Below are 27,183 nucleotides of genomic sequence, written 5' to 3' on the forward strand. Positions count from 1 at the left end.
CCATATTATAAGTACTAGCTATAGAAATTATGCATCTTCAATCCAACTTTTTATTTCAAGATAGTGGAAAGAAGCACAACATTCACAATCAAAGTAGTAAAACATTTCCTTACCCTTTTCCTATTTCAATTTGTAAGCTAGATTCTAACATGTATACTATGTGTCTACATCGTGTCTTCATGCATCAATGTGTTCGCTTCATGTCTTCTTCACATCTTCATGCATTTGTGTCTACTTCATGTTTGCATCGCATCTTCATGCATTAATGTGTCTACTTTGTGTCTTCATTCATATGTTCTTGTACATGCTATTATATACTAACATGTCTACTTTGCAATTGCCTAACACATATGTAGGAAAGAGAATGAATCCAGACTGAATTAATAAGGATCAAATCTTTTGCTTGGGGACAAGAAAATTCGAGGGGGGAGGATTATGATATCCCCATTTTAGAATATAATTTTTAAAAATAAATAAATATTATATAAAACGTAATGTGTATTATTTTTTATCAATAAACAACCAAAGCCTTTGATTATATTATGATAATAATAAAATTAAATATATCAGAGTATCTCTATTCAAATGGGTACTAGTAGGAAAGAATAGAGAATAAAACCTCCAATCTAGCCCAAGACCATAGTCCTATTTTATTACAAATTTAAAAGGGGCATACCCCGGTTGAAAATCATAGATGTATTAATAATAAATGTAGAAGGATACTAATCCTTTCTTGCTGTTACTATTATTCCTGTTTAACTCAGTGAACAATTGAGTATATCTTTGAAGCTTTAGTGATTTCATATGCTCCTTTCCTAATCCATTTTCATTGAGAGGCTTTCCTTTTTTAAACTTGCTAAATTTACAACTTGATATAGATATTAGTTTTAATAATAAAATCATAGTAAAACAATAACATCTACCAAGATGAAACTTGAAACACTTTAGCTAACCCAGAGGGGTTGAGCTAAAGGGATCTAATAAGAAAAGTGAACCTCAATTTAGAAATTACATCACAACAAATCAAAGTACAACTAATGTTAACTATAACACTAAATTTTCATATTGAATTAGGCTAATTTTCTTTACGAGTCCCTAATCTACAGTTTAAATGTATACATAGAAATTCTTGACCATACTAAATTAAATTGCCAATATAGCTAATCAAACTGATGGAGAGCAGGTAATAATAGTGTCTTTGGTAATGAAGTTCAAATACCTTTTTATGATACAAAGTGAAAGACTAGTGCCCCAGTCACCATTAATTAGCCTTTTATATTTAATTGGATCCTAAAAAAAAATAATCAAAATATCATATCCCTAAATAGATTTGCTACCTTAAGCTATAGACTTAATTAAATTAATAATTTATCTCGATTTGATTTATAAAAAGTAATATTAATAATGATATTAAAATAATTATATTTTATAAAGTAATAATATATTACAATCATATAATAATATCATATATATCATATTATAATAATAATAATCTAATATAATTATGGTTAAGATATATTTTAATGTAGCAACATGCTCTATTAATAAAGTATTATAATCTAATAATATAATTGATATATTATTAAATTAATATATGTTATAATGTAAATATTAATATAATATATTTTATGATATTAATTAATATAAAATAAGTCTATTAATATAAATATATAATTTATATAATTATATTATTATTAATACAATATAATTATTATATTTTGAAAAGATGTGACTCTTAGAATATATATATATATATATATATATATACATAGAATGTAAATTTTAATAAGGGATCATCATATGGGAAATAAATAAAAAGATTATATGATTTGGTGCTCAAAATCTATTCCATAAAATGTAAAGAGAAAAGGACATTATAGAAGAAGGTAAAATATGGGTGGGGATGAAACCCAGAAATTTTCACTATTGCAACAATACAGTTAACTTGTTAAGATTACAAAGTTTGATCAAAAAATATGATCTATCCTATGAGGGGTCTTCCCTATTAAAAGATTAAAGATTAAGAGGCTATTAGGTCTCACCTTGTTAAAGGATTTTACACTCAAAATGAAGTAAGGAATCTATTAGGAGATTTACATAGGCCTATTAGGACCACTATGTTAAGAGATTTATGCTACTCAATTAATAGTAACTGATTTAGCACCTGACCCTTGGTATGCTCTATAAGTTGATATTTGGTATCCTTGTTGTATTACTAATTTAATTCTCCTAATATAATAATTCTACTCAGTCCTTCACTACTCAAATTTCTCTATATCTACTCTACTCAGACTCAGTCTTCATATGCTCACAATCTCTCTCTCTCTCTCTCACACACACACACACACACACACACACATGATTCTAGGGTTAGAATCCTCATTAAATAGACATTCTATGAAGGTTCTAGATCTTGATCACCAGTTTACAGTTCACCATATTTTATCATTTACATCCCTTTTTTTGATTGGTTGAATTTCTTGCCTAGGGATCATTACCTTATCCAAAAACACATAATCAACATCTTAGCTAGTTCATAAAATAATAAATATCATATAATTTTCCAAAATGGTTACATATGAGTTTGTGTCATTATAATCTAGCATATATATCAAAACTAAACTACTCGGCACTTGAATACTTTGACACTCTGTTATGTAAACCATTCATGTTGCTAATTGTCTTCTATATATCTATTTTCTCAACTCTTGATAATTTATCAGTATTATTAGTCTCTACTGAATGCTTAGAAATCACTATTCTTGTGGGTATAAGTGATTATGCTTGTCCTTTACCAGATAACCTAGTCTTAGTGATGACCTTGTAATGTTTCCTAGTAAATGACTAAGTGTTTGGAGACTAATCAACAACATAGGATTAGAGATCAATAGATTTTATCAGATTAGAGCTAAAAAATATTAACACCTTCTCTTAGCTAGGGAGGATAAACACATAACCATATAATACCTCAATTTAATATAAGAAAAATTGAATGTTAGCTCATTTGACATTCTAGTTTCTCAAATGTCAATTCATTTGACATTATGGTTTCAACTCATTTGAAATTTTGGTTTCTTGAATATCAACTCATTCAACATTTATATGTAAAATTAGTTGACATTTGGTAGGCACCTTTGAGTAATGGGCTCCTGAATGTTAAGTTGCAACATATGTATCAAGTATTATGAGTAATGGCCTCTTGAATGTCAAGTCTTTTGATGATCACAAAGGATTTTATGTAATGGCCTCTTGAACATCAATTTGATAACATTCATCATGTATGCAATTATTTTTATAAGGTATGTCCACTCACATTCTCATAATGTGCACCATATAATCATTCACAATTCAAAGTTAATCTATCATGATTTGTATAGACATCGTAATTTATTCACCATAATAGATTAAGTTATTGTAAGATTTTCACCTTTCAATAAATTCTACAAATACAAGTGATAATCATTTGGAAGTCATCACTTCCTCATGATATACATAGATAGGCCCATATAGTCTAATGAAAATTCAAGTATCACAATCGTCTTAATTGCTATAATTTATTGATAACTAGAGAATCCATCCTCAACATGGTTTAGTTTCTCTTAATCAATACATTCAAGATCATTGAAGCTTGACAAAATTGTATCCTTTATTTTCTCCTTCTCTTCCAAGGTTGCCTATAATGAAATGGTAGGATTGCTCTAAAATTTTAATCTCCCTCTTCCTTAACAACATTCTCAGAGAAAAGGATCAAGGTACATAATTCTTATAGTATATATAGACATAAATATAAGAGGTTGACCATAAATTAATACAATAAAAATACTCATCTCATTACTCTACTACTTTCAATGTAACTTATAATTATCTCCTTATTATATATAATTTTATATATGGGTATGTGTTGGATCATGGTGTGCCAAAAAGTGGTGATCTAAAAAATATGTAGTTCTAAAATTTCTCAAAGTATTTCAAAATCTATTTTGACTTTTTTCCCACCAATCCTAATGCCAAACCAAAATATTAATACCTTTATAAGTCCTAGTATATCTTTGGATACCAACCCTACATGGTTTAATTTTAAAAATGTCATGAAAACATATTTTTGGCCTATTCTTGTGTGTGGTTTTACTTTAATTATGTGTTTGATGACTTTTTCTTACCCAAATTTGATGAAATGAAAAGAGTTTCTTAAGAATGTTATTATCTTTCCACTAATGTAATGTTTGTCAAATTACAAGTTTTGTAAGTTATTATTATTCATTTACTAATGGAGTTAGGCATAAATTGCTGATTGACACATTGATTGACAAATAAATATAAATTTTAAACAGTAAATCATTTTGAAATCAAAAAGATGTGTCACATTATATACCTCTTCTAATATAAGAAAAACAAAAGAAATTTAAATTTTGTAATGTTTTGAATTAGTTAAGGCAGTCAAACATGAGAGTTTTTTAATTCCAAAAATGCTATAGTAGAAAATCCATAATTATTTATTTATTTGGAATAAAAATATTTTAAAATAGTCATGACTATTCATAATTATGACCCTTTCAAAGGTTCTCATCCTTACAATATCATTGATACCTTTTTAGAATGTCACTTTCTTGTTTTCTTCATATTACTTTTCTTTCCAATTTTCCCTTTTTGAACTCCCCTATTCTTCCCTTGTTTTTCTTCTCTCTAAAATAAACTCTCCTCCCTTTTATATCTTAACTTTGAGGAGTTGAGTCTATTTGTCAAACATCTCTCGACTTTTCATTAGATTTAGTTAATTTATATTATTCTATGTTATATTATCTATTTGCTTATGTATTTTTGTTTATTATTATTTATTACTAAATTTAGTTTAGAAAGTTAACATACTTTCTACAATATTGTTTCTTGCATTTAATTTTATTTCTTTATTTACTCATTGAAACTTTCTTATTTTTTAATTATTTAAAATATCATACTATATATTATTTTTCTAATAATATAGATTAAATAATAATAATTTCCTAGTTTTATATTTTAGTATTAGTTTTAAACATGACTTTATTATCATTATTTATTTAATAATATTGTATTATCTAATTATTATTAAAATTCTCTCTTAAAATGAGGATATGACATAATATAGGAAAGTGATAGTGAGAGAGGAAGAAGGAAAGAGATGATACATATAAAGAGAAAAAAAATTATGAGAAAGAGAGGGAGACTAATTTTAAACATTGCCATCAATTTTAAGCCAACTTATCACATTTAAATCTAGCAAAGGTAAAGCATAACCTGAATTCTAAAGCTTTAAAAAATTGAGAAAAAACTAAGCTAAATTTTTTTAAAACATAATTGAACACTAAAATTGAAAATCAAGCCATAATATAAACATAACTAAACTCTAGCTCATTCAAATTGAATAATAATCCAAATTGAGCCTTAACCATAAACCTAATTAGACACTATATAAATAAAGCCTAACTCTAACTCTAATTGAATCCTAACTTTAACATTGACCTAATTAAACACTCTCCCTAATAGAACATTATAATGAAACTTAATTTTTATTTAACTAGACATTAAGCATGACCCTAAGTTAAATTATATTGAAACCAAACTTAGGTTGTTCTAAAATTTAAAACTAGCTTATATATATTCTATAATATATAGGGAAGCTGAGGGTTATCAAGGCTTTAATTTTTATAATATTGGTTTTTTTTTAATCAATTATTAAATTAAAGCTTTGAGAACTCTCACCTTTCATATATATATATATATATATATATATATATATATATATATATATATATATATATATATTATAGAATACATATACAAAAAGGGTGACATGTTGACAAGGAAGAACTAATTATTTTTTGGTGATTTTCATGTCCAAGAATTTACTCCTTATTTATTAAAGAAAGGTTTACAATATAGTGTGGCAGTGAATTGGAGGCTCTCTCTCTCTCTCTCTCTCTCTCTCTCTCCCCCCGCCTTTCTAATTAAAATCATTATCTATTATAATCTCTAATTACCCCCTTCTTGAAATCTATCTCATTTCTCTCCCTCTCCCCCTTCTTTTTTTCCCACATCTCTCTAATTGTCATTATCTCTTCACCAAATTAAAATTTATGCCCACCTCATATCTCTCATTCTATTCACATTCCCTCTATCATGTATCATCACAAAGCTTTTCTTTTCTAATTTATGGTCATGCTCCTAGGTATGTGGAGGATAATGGTGTGCCTAAAAATGGCAATCTAAAAAATATGTACTATTGAAATGTCTCAAAGTATTTCAAAATCTATTCTAACCTTTTTCCCACTGAGTTTGATACTAAATGGAAACAATTAATACCTTTATAAGACATACTATATCTTTTGATACTAACCCTATATGGTCAACTTAAAAAAATGTCCTAAAAATGTATTTTTGGCTATTCTTCTATATTTTTTACTTTAAATATATAGCTGATGACTTTTTTTCCACCAAAATTTGATGAAATGAAAAGGGTTTCTTAAGAATGTTCTCAGCTTTCCATAAATGTAAGGTTTGTTAAATTATGAATTCAGTAAGTAATTATTACTTATTTTCTAGTAGAGTTATGTATAAAGTGTTGATTGACACACTGCTTAAAAAATGACTAAAGTTTTTAAATGGTGCAACATTTTTGAAATCCAAAAGATGGATCAAATTCTATGCTTCTTCTACTATAAGGGGAAAAAATAAATTACATTTTGTATAGTTTTTAATTAGTTACGGTGGTTAGACATGAGAGTTTTTAATTTAAAAAATATTAAAGTAAAAAATTAATAATTATTTATTTTATTAGAATAAAAAATACACACAAAAATATGTGTCACATCTAGGCATGAGTCTACTTCTTCTATCTATAATATTAGTTAAAAAAATTATCACTTCATTTTGATTAAGGTGGTCAAACATTCGTGTACTTCTTATTTTTCTCTTGAAATTTTTGTACTATAGCATTAAAATTCAAAAATTTGACCAATCAATTATTTATTTATTTATTTTCAGATAAGGTCTGCCAGTATAGAAACTAAATTCAATTTTAGAGAGTTTTTTTCTCTTAACCTTTTGATGTAAAGTTTATAAAAAGTAGAAAATTGCACACCAAGTTGACATAACCCTGATTTACCAATTTTTAATTACCACTTAAGAGCATAGTTTGGTTGACCATGATCTTCCACATAACCTCCTCAATCTAGATCTCATGATGCTTATTCTCCTTATTTTATCTCTTCAAAATCTATCCCCAACCCCCCTCCTCCCCCTCAATTTGAATTCCCCCCTCCTTTGCCCCCCATCTCTCTCATTACAATCTATTTCCACATCATGTATCTCATCCTTTTTCCCATTATAATTTTTTAAAACATATTTATAGAAATTTTATGCTTCATCATTTTAATGATGGACTAGAGTGTGACGATATTGAAAAAATTATTTAGTCAACCACACCTTAGTGTTAGAAATCATGGTAAAAAGTGTTAGTGTTTGATTTAATTTTTAGCAATTTTATTTAGAGTTAAGATTAATATAAGTTACTAGAATATAAATGAAAAAGTAATTTATATTCATTTTTAAAAAAATAATCTAAAATAAAATAAAATTATAACTTTATCATTAATAATAGTATGCTTAAATTATATTAAATCAAAATTAAATTAGTTATAATTATATATTATAATTAATGAGTTAACTAATTAAGTTTATATTCAACATATTTTAACTAATTTCTATTAGTCTTTTCATTTATAATAATTTGTTCAATAAATAAACTTTTAGAATAAATTTTTCATAACTATAATAATAGTGACAATTCAATTAAATAGCTTTTTTAATTTGTAATTTAACAAATTAGAGTGTTAAAATTAAATATTTACCTTTTAATATTATAATCTAATATATTAAATTAATTTATCAATATTTGTATTAGAAAATTAGAAAAAAAAAAAAAAAAAAAGTTTAGAAGGAAAAAGAGTTGAAAACAATGTAAACCAACATTTTCTTAGTTCTTTCACATTTAATATTTTATTTTAAAACTAAAAATATCTTGTAAATATTTAAATATTTCATGTTTAATTAGTTAGAAAAAAAACCCTTTCCAAATAAGTAAAATGGAGAGAGAGATCAGGAAGAATAGGGGTTAAGGGGAAGAGAGAACAATAATTCTTTAATTTCTTCAATTAGATAATAATCTAGCTGCCAGTATCTTAAATTTATCTTTGGAGGATTAAAAGGGAAAAAACTATTTTCCGAAAGGGAAATCCTTCTAATACAAATGGATGCGGTGATATTATAATAGCAATTTAACTTCTCTTGAAAGTTAACTCCAATCTCAACAACACGAACACACAAGGCTTACAAACTCCACCCTTTCTTCTTCTGGGGTTTGGATTGTTTCTGTAAAATTAAAAACATGCCTCTTTATTAAAAATATGTCAAATTTATCACATTGTTCTCATTTTCCTAGCATTATGTTTCAAATGCATTGGCTGGTGGAGGTCTTGCTCTGGTAGATTAGTGCAGGTAAGCCATTCTCTTCACCTGTTTGGAAGCTTATTTCCTTCCCTTATATGCATTCAAGGGACTCAAGACTAAGGTTTTGTTGTAATTTTATAAAATCTGTCAATTTTTTCAAGATGGGAAGCATAATTCAGAATTGAATTCTATTCATCATCAATTTCACTATCTGTTTATTCGTATTTGGTTAGTTGGGGGTTCTCGTCCGATACTCAATGCTACTTGAAAACCATTAATAAGAATAAAATTTGTTGTAATTATGGGTTATAACAATTTATTGTGACATTTCTTAATGAGTTACAAGCCACAATTAGCGACAAAAAAGAAATTGTTAACAGAAGAAGAAATTTAAGGCTATTTATTCTGCTCGCATGTCCATAAAATATTGATTCCAAATTGTGTTTGTTTTAGAAATTGTTTTTTGGGAGGTGAGCAGATCAACATTTTAGTTTCTTATTGCTACACATGCATTTGGAAATACATGAATGAGGAACTCTAGAGCATCATTCCATGTGAACTACACAAGGAGTGATTTCGTAATTATGAGAGCAGAGCAATGTTGGTGGAAAAATCTACTTTCAAGAGACCATACATTTCTCAAATTGTTTGCCATCGAACAATCAATCTTGTTTTTGAAGATGCACAGACCATGTCTTCTCCTAACTTGTTGCGCATCCCTAGTTTGACGAGCAACTTTTTGGACTGAGAATGACAAGGTATGATAAATTATGAACCATGTAGAAAAATCTTTAATGGTTCTTCCTAATGGGATATGATAAACTGGAAACCTCAAACTCAGATTAATAAGATAAGTGTTAAAAAAGTAGAAATAAAGAAAGCAATTAGGAAAAAATGTTTTTGGCTTTGCATCAATGAAGCAGATATCCAAGAAATCTCTGTAATAGAGACTCTTAAAAGGATCTTATATTAATTTTTAAACCCGAAACAAAAAAAATAAAATCATGACAACTTCTTGGATATTAAAAAACAAATACTTAGAAATTCGTGTGTTTATCTTCTTACAGAGCTTCTCATATTTACCATAACAAAAGCATAATTTTTAATCTATATCAATGTCACCACAAGCCTATAAAGTCAACCAAAAATTTCAAACCTTCCTTATAACTACCCAATTTCATTTAGAAAAGTTTGATGCTTATTTAATTACATAATTATAATAGTAATTAACTCGTTCCTATTATGCATTCAAGACTATAGACTTTAGTCTCAAATAATTGCATTATGAAAATCAAATAGATCAAATTAAATCTTATCCGAAAGGTAGAATCTCAACTTATAGCTTGAAATTATTGCATGCTACATGCCTAAGATTCTCAAGATTTTGAACAAATTGTCTCAAGTAGAATTACAAGTAAAGGTGAAAATGATAAGAAATAGGAAACAGGAAATGAAGGAGGAAAAAAGTAACCAATAGCTCTTACTGTTTCATTTACAAAATATATATTTTTACAAATGATTATTCATTAATTTGATATATTATAAATACTGATTATTGACAGAGGGTTATTTTCAGCGTTGGTTGGGAGTTACAAAATTTCTCCCCAGCTGCTTTGATCCGATCAATATGACTATAAATATTGAATCATATGAGTGTCTCAAGTAGAATTACAAGTAAAGGTGAAAATGATAAGAAATAGGAAATAGGAAATGAGGGAGGAAAAAAGTAGCCAATAGCTCTCTACTGTTTCATTTACAAAATATATATTTTAAAAAATGATTATTCATTAATATGATATATTATAAATACTGATGATTGGCATAGGGTTATTTTCAGCATTGGTTGGGAGTTTGAAATTTTTTCCTCAGTTGCTTTGATCCGAGCAATATGACTATAAATATTGAATCATATGACAATTCTTTTAAATTTAAATATTTTGTCATGTATGAATTGGTAATATTTATTAAAAATTTTAATTGTATTGTATGTTTCTTGTATATTTTATAAAATCATATTAAATTTTCGAAAATAATTATTAAGTACTAAAACAAGTTTATATTATGTTTCAAAAATATTCTCTATATCAGTTTTGAAGATATATTAATAAATTTTGAAATCATATTTTAAGTATTATAAAAATAATTGGTGTTTCAACCCGACAACCATCAATTTTATAGGTCTGGCTATTTGCTATTGTTTATAGTTTTTGTATATAATTTTTTTTTGTTTTGATGTAAATTAGATTTTGAAGTTAGGAGTTTTGACTCCTTTTATTTATATAACTATGACAAATCTACATAGAGGAAGTATGCATATTATAATCATAAAATTAAATTTACAAAAATATAAAATTATTAATTATTTTAAATTATATTTTTACATACTGTTATATTAGATTAGTTAACTAATGGATGCCATAAATGCTAACATGCTTTTTGTTAAACACCAAAATAAACTAAAATGAAACTAGAAACTTCTGGGTGAAACACTTAGTTTTCAAAAATTATTACCAAGATGTGTTTTTTAATGTAGGGACAACTAATAAAATTTAGTTAGGAAAAATATGATTTGATGGTTTTTTGATTTCGATTCTACAAATTTCGAGTTAAGAAAAATTTACAAAACAATTTCTTACCTATATATTGGAAGTTTTCAATCACCAATACTGAAAATTGGACACCAGAATTGGGTGAATTTAAAGGCCACGCAATTTTTACACCGACAGGCGTTCTATACAATCACAACACAAATACCCAGCACGAGAATATGCCAAAAAAGATTCTCCATCAATAAAAAAGAATTGGGAGCAGTTACAAACTTCCAAGTTAAATATTAAAAAAAAATTCTTGAAATAATAGCTAGCTAAAATAATAGGAAACCAAATGGAGGCCAAAATAATAGGCCTGAAATAATATGGCTCGAAAAAGTAGGGCCCAAAAAAGTAGGACCTGACAAAATAGGGACCAAAACATAAGGCCCGAAAAAATAGGGGCGAAATAATTTCAATATGATTTTTTTTTTTTAAAATATAATTTTGCATGCACATTCATGCTTTTTTTTGTGGGGAGTGGGGGAATTTGAAACAAATTCGTGGAATGTGAAGAGACGTCTATTGGGGGATATGAGGAGCCTCTCAAAAGTTATAAAACCAAGGCTCCTCATTTCATTTTCATTTTATGTTTTTGTAGGAAGGAAGAGGTGGAGGTTATTGGAGGATTAGATTGAAGTTTTTGAATAGGAGTAGATTGAAGTTTTGGAGTAACATTTTTGCAGGTGAGATTTCTATTTTTTATTTACATTTTCATTTAAATTTAGATGTAGATGTAAATTGAAATTTAAAATTAGTTATAATATTCTACTTTGATTTAAATTTAAATTTAAATTAATTTCATTTAGATTTAGAATTATGTTCATAACTATTTAGGCTTGCATTTAATAGTTTAGTCTCTTGCATGTTTGATTTAGATTTAGATTTGTATTCAAAATCTATTTGTTTTATATATTTAATATTACTTTTAATTTACATATTTTAAAAGTGCATGTTTCAAATTAGTTGTATATTTGCATGTTTCATATTAGTTTTAGATTTTCATATTTCAAAATAGTTTTGGTTTGCATGTTTTAGATTTGAATGTTTCACAATAGTTTTACATTTGCATGTTTCTAAGTATTTATATTTTCATGTTTCAAAGCATAATTTTATCATTAATTTGGATGAGAACACCACCATATCAATACAATTTATATTTTATTAAAGTTAATGAATTAATGTAAAGTAGATAAATCATATATTTAATATATATTTTATCATTATTGAATTATAAAATAAAATAAAATTCTTGAAATAATAGGTAGCCAAAATAATATTAAGCCAAATGAATGTCAAAATAATAGGACCTGAAAAAATAAGGTCAAAAAAATAGAACCCAAGAAAATAGGGCTGAAATAACTTAATTAAAATTTTAAATATAAAACATTTTCTTTTTGTTAAATATATTTTTGCATGCACATTCATGCTTATTTTTTGTGAGGAGTGGGGGAATTTGAAACAAATTCATGGAATGTCAAAAGACATCTATTGGGGGATATGAGGGTTCTCTCATAAATTATAAAACAAATGCTCCTCATTTCATTTTTATTTTGTGTTTTTGCAGGGAGGAAGAGATGGAGATTATTGGAGCAATTAGAGTTTTTGAACAAGAGTAGATTAAAGTTCTATATAGTTTAGCCTTGTATGTTTGATTTAGATTTAGGATTCAAAAACTATTTGATTTAGATATTTGATAATACATTTCTTTTGCAGATTTTTAATGTGCATGTTTCAATTTAGTTTTACATTTCCATGTTTTACATTAGTTTTAGATTTGCATATTTCAAAATACTTTTGGTTTCCATGTTTTAGATTTTTATGTTTCATAATAGTTTTATATTTGCATGTTTGGAAATATTTATATTTTTAATGTTTCATAATTAAATTTAATCGTTGATGTGGACAAGAAGGTCACCTTATCAATAAAATTTGTATTTTATTAAAGTTAGTGATTAACTTAAAATAAATGAATCATATATTTTTTCATTATTTAATTAGATTATATATAGATTTTTATTAATATTTATGTTTTTAATGTTTGAAAAGTAGAAGACAATGCCACCATATTTCAAACATTACAATCTAACTATTTCATTTGAAATAGTTTTGATTTTTATTTATGTTATTTTGAACATTATTCATTTGAAAGAATTTACATGGTAACTATTAATACTTTTTCATTATGATTATTTCCATATGTTGATTTTTGTTTATAAGTTTGCAGGTTACTATTTGAGTTATGGATACTTCGAATCGAGAATCAAACATTATTGGATACTAGAGCCTAACTACTTCAATGATCTCAAATGATTTCCTCAAGATTGATTTTGACAAATGCCTACAAATAATTAAAGAGGTGCAGACAACTATAATTAAAGTTGTAGAGAAGCAATATTTCCAATTGACTATGTTGAGGAAATGGAAGAAGTGCATATGGAAGATGCATAAAAATTTATGTGTGACACATCTACAAAAGTGGATGGGTTTCCCTCAATAATGAAAGAAGTATTTCACAATCATTGTTCAAATAAAGGTCACAAAAGAATCCTAATCATTGAAGAATGTGACATGTATTTACACCATCACAGATATATGTTTTGTATATAGTTCATTCTTGTCTTTGGTTTCAAAATTTTACTTCTAATTAGTTGTATTGGCAATTTTGTTTCCCCATTGTTCAATGTAACTTTCATGGAGAAGAGAAGAAGACAAAATAAATTTATTGTTGTACAAAAAATTTCTTCAATGGATGTGGCTACTAAATATATTAATTAAGAAAGAAAACCATAAGTCTAAATAGATTCCTTAATGATAGGGAGATTTATTGATTACAATTCTTAATCATTGCAATAAAAATTTCATTAGCATTATTAAAAATTCAACAATATATAATGTTCTCACATCATCATAGAGAAATAATTTTCATAAAATTGACTCTTATATATTCTTTCACGCTTTTAACATCATCTGAATTGTTGTGTTGGGACTTATAACTTCCCTTTCATGAATTAATTTTTCCACTATTCAAGTCATTTGTATAACATATATCCCGAATTTGACCATAGTTGTACTCCAAATACTCGAACGCTACACCTAAATCTCATACTTCCCTTAACCCTATCCCTTATTTTAGTGTAACACACACCCAGAGATAGATAGATAGATAGATAGAGAGAGAGAGAGAGAGAGAGAGCATATCTATAGACAAGAAGGAGCTCATATTATGTTTCTTATAGAGGCATGTTTTATGTAGAGAGAGAAAAAAGAGATTATGAGGTGTATCTAGAGAGCAAGCAGAGAGAGAGAGAGAGAGAGAGAGAGAGAGAGAGAGATTAGGGGTATATCTAGAGAGCATAAAGGGAGAGAGAGATTAGGAGGAGTATCTAGAAAGTAGGGTGGGAGAGATAAGTGGGTGTATCTAGAGATTAGAGAGATAGATTATGGGGGGCATTACTAGAGACTATAGAGAGAGAGGATATATTTAGATAGTGGGGGGAGATATTAATGGGTGTAGTTAGAGAGAGAGAGGGAGAGAGAGGGGGGAGAGAGTGGGGGGGGGAGGGATTACATTATTAAAAAGGTTAATAACTTGTATCACAATAGCACTAATCATGGGCACTATAATAGAGCTAACCCACATTAAAATTTAACTTGTCAGTTATCCTAACACCAAGGTAAAGTGTAATAATAGCACTAACATCAACTATAATATGATTAGTAACCCAAAAATTATCTTAACCGCAATAATAACACAAACCCTAACTCTAACTCTAACTCTAACTAGATAATTCTAATTTTAACCCTAACCCTAACTCTAACTCTAACTCTATCTCTAACTTTAATTCTCCCCCTAACCCTAACCTTAACCCTTTATAATCCTAAATCTAATGCTAATTCTAACCCTAATTTTAACCCATATTCTAACTATAACCCTAACTCTAACTCTAGCTCTATCTCTAACCCTAACCCTTATGCTACCCCTAATTCTAACCCTAACTCTAACTCTAACTCTAACCCTAACTATAATTATAAATCTAACTCTAATTGTAACCCCAACACTAACCCTAACTCTAACCCTAATCCTACCCATAATCCTAATCCTAACACTATATATAATGCTAATCCTAACCCTAACACTATGTGTAACTCTAACTCTAATCCTAACCCTACTTCTAATCATAAACCTAATCCTAATTCTAACCCTAACTCTAACTCTAAACCTAAATCTAACCCTAAATCCAACCCCAACTCTAGCCCTAACCCTAAATATGATCCTAACCCCAAATCTATCTCCAACTTTAACTCTAACTTGATCCCTAACTCTAACTCTAATTCTAACCCTAACCTTAACCCTAACCCTACCCTCAATTCTAGCCCCAATTCTAACCCTAACACTAACACTAAAACTAACACTTATTATAACCCTAACCCTAATGCTAGCCCTAACTCTAACCATAACCCTTATGCTAACCATAATCCTAGCCCTAATTCTAACCCTACCTCTAACTCCAATCTTGTTCTCATTCTAATTCTAACTCTAACTCTAGCTCAAATCCTACCTCTAAATCTAACCCTAACCCTAGCCCTAATTTTGACCCTAACTTTATTTGTAACCCTAATTCTAGCCCTAACCCTAATTGTTACCCTTACCCTAACTCTAGCTCTAACTCAATTTGTAACCCTAACTATATTTGTAACCCTAATTCTAACCCTAACCCTAATTCTAATGGTAACTCTAATAGTAACTCTAATTCTACCCCTAATCCTAACTCGAAGCTATATAATCCTAACTCTAACCCTAATTCTAACCCTAACCCCAATTCTAGCTCTAACCCTAACCTAATTCTAACCCTAAATATAACTCTATTCCTAACTCTAACCCTAATTATAACTCTAACTCTAATTCTTACCCTAACCCTAACCCTAACCCTAATTCTAACTCTAACTCTAATTCTAATGCTAATTCTAATCCTAACCCTAATTCTAACCCTGATTCTTACCCTAAATATAACTCTAACTCTAACTCTAACCCTAACTCCAACTCTAACTTTATCCCTAATTCTAACCCTACCCCTAATTCTAACCCTAACTCTAACTCTGACTCTTTTTGTAACCCTAATCCCAATATTAACCCTAACCCTGACTTTGACTATAAACCTACCCCTAATCCTAACCCTAACACTATATATAACTCTAACTCTAACACTAACTCTAATTCTAATCCTAATCCTAGCCCTAACTCTTACCCTATCCCTAAATCTAATTAGGTAACTTTAACCCTTACCCTAATCTAACCCTGATCACAACTCTATCTCTAACTTTAACTCTAACTCTAACTTGAACCCTAACTCTAACTCTAATTCTAACTCTAACTCTTATACTAAGACTAACACTACCTCTAATTTTAACTCTTACTATAATTGTAACCCTAACCCTAATGCTAATCCTAACCATAACCTTAACACTAACCCTAACCCTAACCATAACCACAACCCTAACACTGACCATAACCCTAACTCTAACACTTATTCTAATCCTAACCTTAATTCTAACCCTAAATATAACCCTAACTCTAACTCTAACTCTAACTTCAACCCTTATTCTAACTCCAGTTCTAGCTCTATCTCTAACCCTAACCCTAACTCTTATTCTAACCCTAACACTAACCCTAACGATATTTATAACCCTAATTCTAACCCTCACCCTAATTCTTAACCTTACCCTAACCCTAACTCTATCTCTAATCCTAACTCTTTTTCCAACCCTAATTCTAACCCTAATCCTAATCCCAACTCTAACTCTAATTTTAAACCTAACCCTAACCCTAACTCTAACTCTAACCCTGACTGTAACTCTAACCCTGACCCTAACTCTAGCTCTAATTGTAAACCTAACTCTAACAAGAACCCTAACTCTGATTCAAACCCTATCGCTTACCCTAATTTTCATCCTAATGCTAACCCTAACTCTAACTCTAACCCTAACCCTAACCTTAATTCTAACCTTAACCCTGACCTTAACTCTAACACTAACCCTAACCCTAACCTTAACACTAACCTTAACCATAAACATTAATTTGTCCCTAATTCTAACCCTAAATCTAACTCTACCATAATTGGACTCTAACCATAACCTTAACCCTAACTTTAATCTTGGCTCAAAACTTTTCCCTAACCATAACTCTAAAACCTTAACCCTTACTCAAGCCCTAAATCTAACCCTAACCCTAACCCTGGCCCTACTATAACCCTATCCCTAACCATAACCATAAGTCTAACCCTAACCTTAACCATGAGCATAACTCTAACCCTAAACTTAACCATAAACATAACTCTATCCCTAACTCTAACCCTAAATCTAACCCTACCATAACTAGACTCTAACCCTAACCCTAACCCTAACTTTAATCCTAACTAAAACCCTAACCCTAATCCTAAATCTAACCTTAACCCTGACTCAAACCCTAACCCTATCCCTAGAATAACCCTAACTCAAGCCTTATAATAACCCTAACCCTAACGATAACCATAACCATAACTCTAACCCTAACCCTAATCTTAACCATGAGCATAACTCTAACCCTAAATCTAAATTTACCATAATTGTACTCTAACCCTAACCCTAACCCTTACTTTAATCCTGACTCAGACCCTAACCTTGACTCTAACCTTAACCTTGACTCAAACCCTAACCCTAGGCTTACTATAACACTAACCCTAACCATAACCATAACTCTAACCCTAACCTTAACTATGACCATAACTTTAACCCTCACCTTAACCATAAACATAACTCTAATCTGAACCTTAACCATAACCATAACTCTAACCCTAACCGTAACCATAAACATAACTCTAACCCAAACCTTAACCATAACTCTAACAATAACCATAATCGTAACTCTAACCCTAACCTTAACCATAACTCAAACCCTAACCCTAACTCCAGCCCTAACCCTAATGCTAACCCTAACCCTTATTCTATCCCTAAGGTTAATATTAACTGTAATGGTAACTTTGTCCCTAACCATATATCTATGTTTGACTATAACATTTTACATTACAATATGCCAAAAAGAAAATTACTTTTTTTTAACCATAATCCTACCCCTAACTCTAACCCTAAATATAACCCTAACTATAAATCTAACTCTACCATAATTAGACTCTAATCCTAACCCTAATCCTTAGTTTAACGTTCACTAAAACCGTAACCTAACCCTAACTCTAACCTTAACCCTTACTTTAATCTAGACAAAAACCATAGCCCTAACCCTAACCCTAACCTTAACCCCGACTCAAACCCTTTCCCTAAACTTAACCTTGATGTAACTCTATATACAACCCTAACTCTAAATATAAACCTAACCTAACCTTAACCATCACCCTAAAACTAACTCTTTCTCTACCCCTTTCTCTAACTCTAACCGTAAATCTAATTTTAACCCTAACCCTAACCCTAATTTTAACCCTAATCATAACCCTAATTTCAACTTTAACTCTAGCCCTTATTTGAGCTCCAATTCTAACTCTAACCCTAACTCTAATTCTAATCCTAACCCTAACTATATTTTCAACCTAAACCCTTATTCTTACCCTCGCCCTTACCTTAACCCTAACCCTAACTCTAATTCTAACCCTAACTATATTTGTAACCCAAATTCTAACCCTAATCCTAACATTAACTCTAACTCTAATTCTAAACCTGACCCTAACTATAACCCTAACAAAATTCGTAATCCTAAAAATAACCCTAGCCCTAACCCTAATGCTAATCCCGACTCTAATTGTAACTCTATTCCTGACCGTAACTCAAACCCTATCCATAACTCAAACCCTAACAATAGCCCCAACCCTATCACTAACCCTAACCCTAACTATAACTCTACTCTTCAATATAACATTTTACGTAACAATATCCTTAAAATAAAATTGAATTAAAGTGATGCAAATAAACACCATATATAGAATTAAAAAATAAAATATTGAAGAATAATTTTATAGTAAGTTTACACTATTACATTTTTATATTAAGTTTATACAATTGTATTTAAAAGGAAATAAATAATTCAGCACTAACCTTAAAAAATTAGAAAAAAAATTTAAAATACTTTCCCTATTGTGCCGTGATTGCCACTAGGTTATATATACCTCTATATATATTGTGCCGAGAGTAATCGTTCTTGAGGCGCCTATTTTAATTTTCATAAATTCCAACTGTGATTAAAATAACCTTGAGATTAAATGAAAATAGGCGCCTCGAGAACAATTACTCTCGACGTAATATATATAGAGGTATATATAAGCTAGTTATATAAGTTTTTAAAATATATTGAGTGAGTAAGGATTTGGAGTGGTTGAAGTGTAGCACATAAGGTAAAGAAAATGTAAAAATGTCAGAAATAGAAAACAACCAGCGATAAATAAGTACTCATCACAATATTTCTCGAAAGTCTACAATGAAACAGAAATCAACAAACAGAAATCAACTGCGGAATAGAAAAGAGTACCATAATTTTTTCAAACCTTTTTAAACTAATTATATTATTTGTTAGTTACACAGAAACTGTGGAATAGAAAAGTGGTACCATAATTTTTTCAAAGCTTTCTAAACTAATTATAATTATTTGTTAATTACCCATAAACAATTATAAATGCCATTTGTGAGGAAGTATCTACTTAACAGAAACAATTATAATTGCAATTTCAGAGGAATTACCTCTAGATATTAGGCTTATTAATTCCAATCTTGATAAAATTTTGTTCATAGAAAATAAAAGAACCGGAACGACTGCTCGAAATTGTACACAATTCAGACATAGGGGAACATCATCACATGGAACAAAACCGCGAGATCTGCATCTCAAATTATTGTTAAATTAAGCTACCGAGTTAGTAACAAAATAAAGAGATCATCATTGACGAAGAGAGAGTAGGAAAGTGACAAAGCATAGAAACCAGAGTCCTATCCTTTTCATGCATCCTCATATGAGTAGAACAGTTTGTCCTTGCAAAGTTCACCAGAAAAGACTCTTCAAGAGTTGCCCGTTGAAGTTTCATTCCTCTGAATAGTGCATGAACCAAATAAGTTTCTATATCATAATATTTGTTACGTATATTGAACAATTATTATTCCATATCCTAAGATCAACAACCTTCATAGAATTCCAGGAACTTGTAACTTCTACATGAGAAAGACAAAGAAGAGAAAGCGAAATTGGGGACGAGAACTGAGAAAGCCTAAATACCACACACATTTTATATAATATTTTAAGATTATGTATTAACAGCATAATAAATTTTAAGTGAATTATGAAAGAAAATGTAGGGAAGAAAAGACGAGCAATATAAAACAGATAGAAGTCACCTCATGAAATTCTCCTGCATTTCATTCAGGAGAAAATGATGCTACTCAGTACCGCTGAGCTAGGGTTTGCAGGGGTTCAAAAGAGAAAAACTAATGGTATACCAGGCCCCTCATCTCTGTTTATTTCCTTCTCTGATGATCTGGATTCCAAATTTCCTTTAACACTGCAAATTCTAAGTTATACTTCTGTACCATAGTTGTCCAGGCCGTTGGCCTTATAAGATAGTTATTCAACTATTTAACCATTTACTTATCGTTTCTATTCCGCTCAACTTTGATGCCATCTGTTTGTACAGTTGTTATCTTTGTAAACCATCTTGTTACATGCACACAGAAGCCACATTGACAGTTGGAAGACACATGTTGACAACTAGAAGATTGTTCTATTAATATGCACCCAAAAAGAGCATACAATAGACTGAATGTCAAATTATGATTTCTAATTAAATACAGTTACATGGTAAAACCAATGAAGTATAGAAGCAAATCAGTAGAGAAGTAGTCATGAATGACACACAAGTATGTACCAAAGCTCTTCAGAGCACACTTGAAAGCTCTTCAATCTTCATCTATATAGACAAGAACTTATTCATTTCGCACCTTCCATTTAAAATAAAAGAATTTATTCACAACATACATACCTGGTCTGCAGTAACAAAATCTAATATTTGGTAGGTTTACCCGATAAATAGTAAATTTTATAGCGGATAAATAATAAATCTTAAACTCTAAAATCTAAAATAGGGACTATTCAGATGGAAAAAATGATTTTACTGAGAGAAGGAGATTACAAGTAGAGTGGAGAAATTCATTGAAATAGTATGCATCCATGTTCTCACAATAATTGAGAGCTCTTCTTGCTACAAAAGCCACTCAATCGTCGCACCATGGGATTTATCCATGACCTCTTGCATAAGTTGGAAAATCTTAGCTGCCCTTGAAACATAAAAAATGAGAAATTCAATATCAAAAATTCATTTTAATAAAAAATAATTTAATGACTTTAGAATAAAGAGCTTTTTCTATTGATTTCACAGTTTTGGAAGCATGCACTAATACAAATTAGATGATTGAAAACTATAATCTCCACCTTATAGGCAGGACTAATAATCAATCTCAATAACATTGATATTTAGTTATATTTTCGTTACAACTAATTTCATATGTCCTGAAAATTTTCACTATTTTTTTCTTTACAAATTAAATAGCATTTAGAAATATTTTATTGTATTATATTTACATTATACTTATATCATCACATAAAAATATAATAAAGTATATGGTTTTAAAATTATATTATATAAAAAATATTCTAACAATCTTATATGTATTGTATTATAATATAATTTTTTTAAATAAATGTCATATAGAGAGAGAGATTGGGTTCCTTTATGTATATTATATTTCAAGTACTATATATTATATATATGCAATATCATTTATTATAGATGACTATAGAAAGAGATATTTTTTTAAAACAACACACATTTTAAAAATTTATTGGTGGCTTAAAACACTCAACTATTGCTTGCTTTCAAAAATGTCATATTCTTTTTGTGTCTCCTTTTCCACATGGAAGAAAAAGAGCAATTTTCGAACATCTTTAACATAGGAATGGAGAATATGCATGTAATATTGGGAATAGGAATGGCTATTCCAATAGCAGGTATTTTTTGCAATGTGTATAAGCTCATTTTAGAGGTAAAATGGGAATATGTATTCCTATTCCCTATTCTAAGTGATGAACCAAATAGAAAATGGAAAACATATTCCAACTTTTCTATTCCTATTCCAGAAACCAAACAGATCAATCTGTAATGTAAAAGTCTTTTGTTTGGGAAACATTTTTATATGAAACATTTTTTATTTAAAAAAGTTTAAATTTTTATTATTTATGAGTTTCCTTAGCTTAATTATGACTTGTTTCTACAATCACACAATATCAATTTCAACTATTTTGATTAGTTGAAAGCCTTTACAATATGAATGGGAAGCATGTTGATGTAGAATATGAGAGATATATTAGTTCCCTTGTTATTGTACTTGCCATAGGCTAGTACTATTGCATTCACTATGTAAATATAGATATATACACAATTATTACATTCACAAACTATTATTAAGAAACTAATAGATTTCTATTATTTTCCCTATAATGGTGAAGTAAGTTATTGTTCTAATCTATATAAATTTTCTTTAAAACACAATCTAAAATTTTTAAATGTTTATTTCATATTTTTTTTTTTAATTTTTAATTTTTAATTTATATTTCAAAAATATAATAGTAAAATTGAAATACAAGCACCCGTAATTTAAAATTTAAATTACCATTTAAAATTTAAAATATTACCATTAAGTTTTTTATTTTTATTAATTATTGATGAAAAATAATAATTAGCAAGTTATATATTACATTTTCTTTAATATTTTACTATACATAATGTATGGTAAAAATAATGTTCAACATACAAAGTTAATTTCTATTATATTATTTTATAAAACATATTACAATACTAAAATATTATATACTACATAATTAAAAATTAATAATTGTATTATATATCTATCTTTTTAAACTTCAATTTCCTATACATATTTATTATTATAATATCAAATATTGTTTCTATTACAATACATTCTAACGGCAAGTACATGCCACTACGTGGCACTTGTTATAATTTGAGTGCATTCTTCGCGCAAATTTTTTTCATTTATTCAAATTTTCATTCCATTTATATAGAGTAGCCAGCTGTCATTTAACTACATCTTTATATTTAGTTTTTTACATTCACACAAAATGTACAAATTTCAAACTTTTTTATATGTTTTAGAAAAATCATGTACATATTATTATCATCTTTATATTATCCTTGATTATATCGTTTGACTAGACTAGAAGAGTTTCTTCTCTCCTCACATTCAAGAAAAACTTGTTCTCAAATTTATAGGAGTTTATTCTAAATAGTTTCATAACAATTTTGAGTAGTTCCCATACACAGAGAAACACATCCCTCCATTTTCTTTGTGTACAGTTCAACTGCATTGTAGTTCCTTAACCTTCATAGAGAATCTGTGTTAGTTTTGACTATTTTAGAAGGGATATTTTTATTTGCTTGACATATTTGATATTTGTCAGGGCAGATTACCCTAGGTTTTATATTAATGTCATCTCTATTACATAGACCTTCATCTATATATCATTTCATTACTGTGGATTGAGAATTTATAAAAATGAGTCGATGTGCAAAAAAAAAATTGAAGTAGTATTTGTCATAGATTTATGTTGGCAATGGTCAATATTATATCTATTTCTTATTTAAAAAATCAACATGTCTTTGATATTTCAGTTGTGTTTATTAATTCATAGATAAAATTTTATTCTACTATTTTAAAATTTTATTAAATGCATATTTTTAAAATCTAAATTCTAACATTCAGAATATTTAATATCTAAGATTTATAAAGAAAAAAAAGTTAAAATTATGAAAATCATAAATTTTAACAATAGCACATGAACAGAACCACATGAGCCATCTTAACAATATCACGTTCTTGCAATGTGTAGCAACTTCTCTATCTTCTCTGTAAACTATAAAAGCTACTATTATTATTAGTTTATTGTGATTAATGCAGTCTAATTAGTAACTCATTCTCAATGGATGTAAAGGGTGTTAAAGAAAGGTGGATTATGTACCAGTTTGAAATGATTGAAAGGATTTAAACAAAGAAATTAAATGTCGCAATAAGAAGAAATACACAACACTAAATTTATCCTGATTCACCACAATAGTGGCTACGTCCAGACTGCAGAGTATTGAATTATTAAGAAAAAGTTATTTACAAAATGAGCAGGGGCAGCATATAAATGGGCTCCAATAATATTACAAATGAAGAGTCTTTGGAAAAAAAGAGACTCGATTATTGGAGGGAACAATGATGACTGTTGGCCTTCACAATATCAACAAACTCCCACCTGAAGGACAACCAATGTTGCAACTGATCACCCAATACCCTGCTCAAAGAATGATCTATCTTTTCTTCACAAGCCCAAGAGAAGTTCTAGCACATTCGAACTTCTCTTTGGCAACAACCTTCGTGAATATATCAACCGGATTGATCTTGGTGTCAATCTTGACAACATTCAGCTTGCCCTCTTCGACTGCATGACGAACAAAGTGAGCATGTGCATCAACATGCTTGTAGTGACGTTGGGATGACTGATTATGTGCCATGAAGATTGCACTATAGCTGTCACAAAATAGATTATATTCATTTTGATGAACTTTCAAGTCACCAAGTAACCGCTGAAGCCAAATCATTTCCCTTGCACCTTCGGAAAGAGCTAAGTATTCAACTTTAGCTGAAGAAAGAGAAATGGAATGTTGCAACCATGAAGCCCAGCTGATCGCAGCTCCAAAAAATGTGAAGGTGTAACCAGTGGTAGACCTTCGTTTATCCAAGCCTCCAAGAAGATCAGAATCAGTGTAACCTTGTAGCTAAACTTTGTTTTTGCCAAAACATAAAACATAATCTGAAGTGCCTTTTAGATACCTTAGTATCCATTTTACGGCTTTCCAATGAGCTTTTTTAGGATTGCTCATGAACCTGCTCACAACTCCCATCACAAGAGCAATGTCGGGGTGAGTAGAAACCATAGCATACATAATACTAACAATGGCTGATTTGTATGAAATTTTCTCCATAAATTATTTTTCTTCCTGTGTTTGAGGACATAATTCAGAACTTAATCAAAAGTGACCAGCAAGGGGAATAGGAGTTACTTTTGATTCAGCCATGCCAAATCTTTCAACAACTTTGTCAATGTATTGTTTTTGAGACAAAGTGATTTCCCTCTTTTTCCTCTCCCTTGTGATTGTCATGCCAAGATCCTTTTTGGCCACCCCTAAGTCTTTCATTGCAAATTTGCTTGCCAATTTTTGCTTCAACTCATTAACGATTCTTTTGTTTGTGCCAGCTACTAACATGTCATTGACATAAAGAAGAAGGATGACAAACTCTCCACTTGGAAGTTTCTTGAAGTAGACACATGGGTCTAATTCACATCTTGTGAAATTATGCTTAGCCATGAAGCGATCAAATTTTACATACCACTATCTTGGGGCTTGTTTTAGGCCATACAAGCTTCGATTTAATTTGCAATAAAGGTGTTCATGTCCCTTCTTTATGAACCCTTGTGGCTGCTCCATGTACAGTTCTTCTTCTACATCACCATGTACGAAAGAGGTTTTCACATCAAGTTGTTCTAATTCAAGATCCCATGCTACTGCTAATCCCAGAACAGTTCAAATAGTTGTCATTTTGACAACTGGTGAGAATATTTCATTGAAATCTATCCCTTGTTTTTGATCAAATCCCTTTACCAACAATCTGGCTTTGAAGCGCTTATTACCTTCCGCTTCATCTTTCACATGATATATCCACTTGTTCCTAAGTGGTCTTCGATTAGGCGGAAGAGAGACCAAATCCCAGGTTCGATTCTTGAGTAAAGAATCCATTTCTTCATGCATCGCTGTTTGCCATTTATCACTATTGACATCATTGAGAGCTGCTTTGAATGTAGACAATTCTGAAAATTTTGAAACTAGAATTGAAGGCCCTGCTTCTTCAGCGTACAATAATTCATAATCAGCGAATTTAGCTGGTGTTTTCCTTTCTCTAGTAGACTTTCTCAAGCCTTGAGGATTTTCTTGTTCTCCTCTATCTTTAATAGTAGTCCTTTTAGGATAGACATCACTTTGATTTTTATTAGATTCTGAAATGGTCATATCACATAACTCATGAGGGCTTCCTTTTGAGACAATGTATCGTCTTTGTTGTGTATTGGAATTGTGAGATTTGTTTCCAATATCATGAGGGTATGTTTGATCAAACACTTGAAGATTATTTTGAAGTTTTCCTTCTCCCTGCGATGCTAAATGTCCCTGTAATATATTTGTATTGGGTGCCTCAAAACCGGTATGTAAACTATGTTGATTTGGAGACATGTTACCTCTACTTGCCATATTACCTACACGGTGAAAGGGACTTTGACTGCCATGAAACTGTCGTGGAACTGTCTCCTTTGCATGAAGCTATTCCCATGAATTACCAAGATGCTGGTCTGTGCTCCCACCATGATTACCCTGCACATTAACATCCTGCAAATCAATTTGAAGACCCTGTGAAATAGCTCTAACACATTGCATATGGAGTTCTGCACCCTGCACATTCACCTCTGTTACGTGTGTTTGAACCTGGTTTTCATTTGCCCCTTGCGGATTATGTGCAAGCTGTGGATTAGTTGGACCTACACTCTAAAATTGCCCATGTGTATTGCCAAGATTATGGCTTGAGTTTCCACCGTGCTCAAATGGATGTAGTGACATACGTTTACTATGAGTACTCTATATATAGACGGGATTGCCATGGATATCAATTGGCACAGCTTGCGAATTACTCTCATCCTCCAGATTGATGTCCTACGGTTCTATTTGCCCACCCTGCATCTGTGGATGAGCATTATAGTCCTTTGACTGATAGCCAATTGTAGTAAGAGGATCCCTTGTACTTTGGTTTGAAAAACTTTCACAAGCTTGATTGTGATGGAGAGACAAATTCCTGTCATGAGAAGAGATATCAAAAAACTCTTGTGTAGAACTATCATCATGTCCTGTGTTCCCAGGCATGGAAGAAGATGATAAATTTGGAAATAGTACAGAGGTGGGACTATATGAAATAGTGTTAG

The sequence above is a fragment of the Cupressus sempervirens genome, chromosome 10, assembly GCF_028749045.1.
Source record: "Cupressus sempervirens isolate cs-2001-9-10 chromosome 10, ASM2874904v1, whole genome shotgun sequence".
NCBI classification, from domain to species: Eukaryota; Viridiplantae; Streptophyta; class Pinopsida; order Cupressales; family Cupressaceae; genus Cupressus; species Cupressus sempervirens.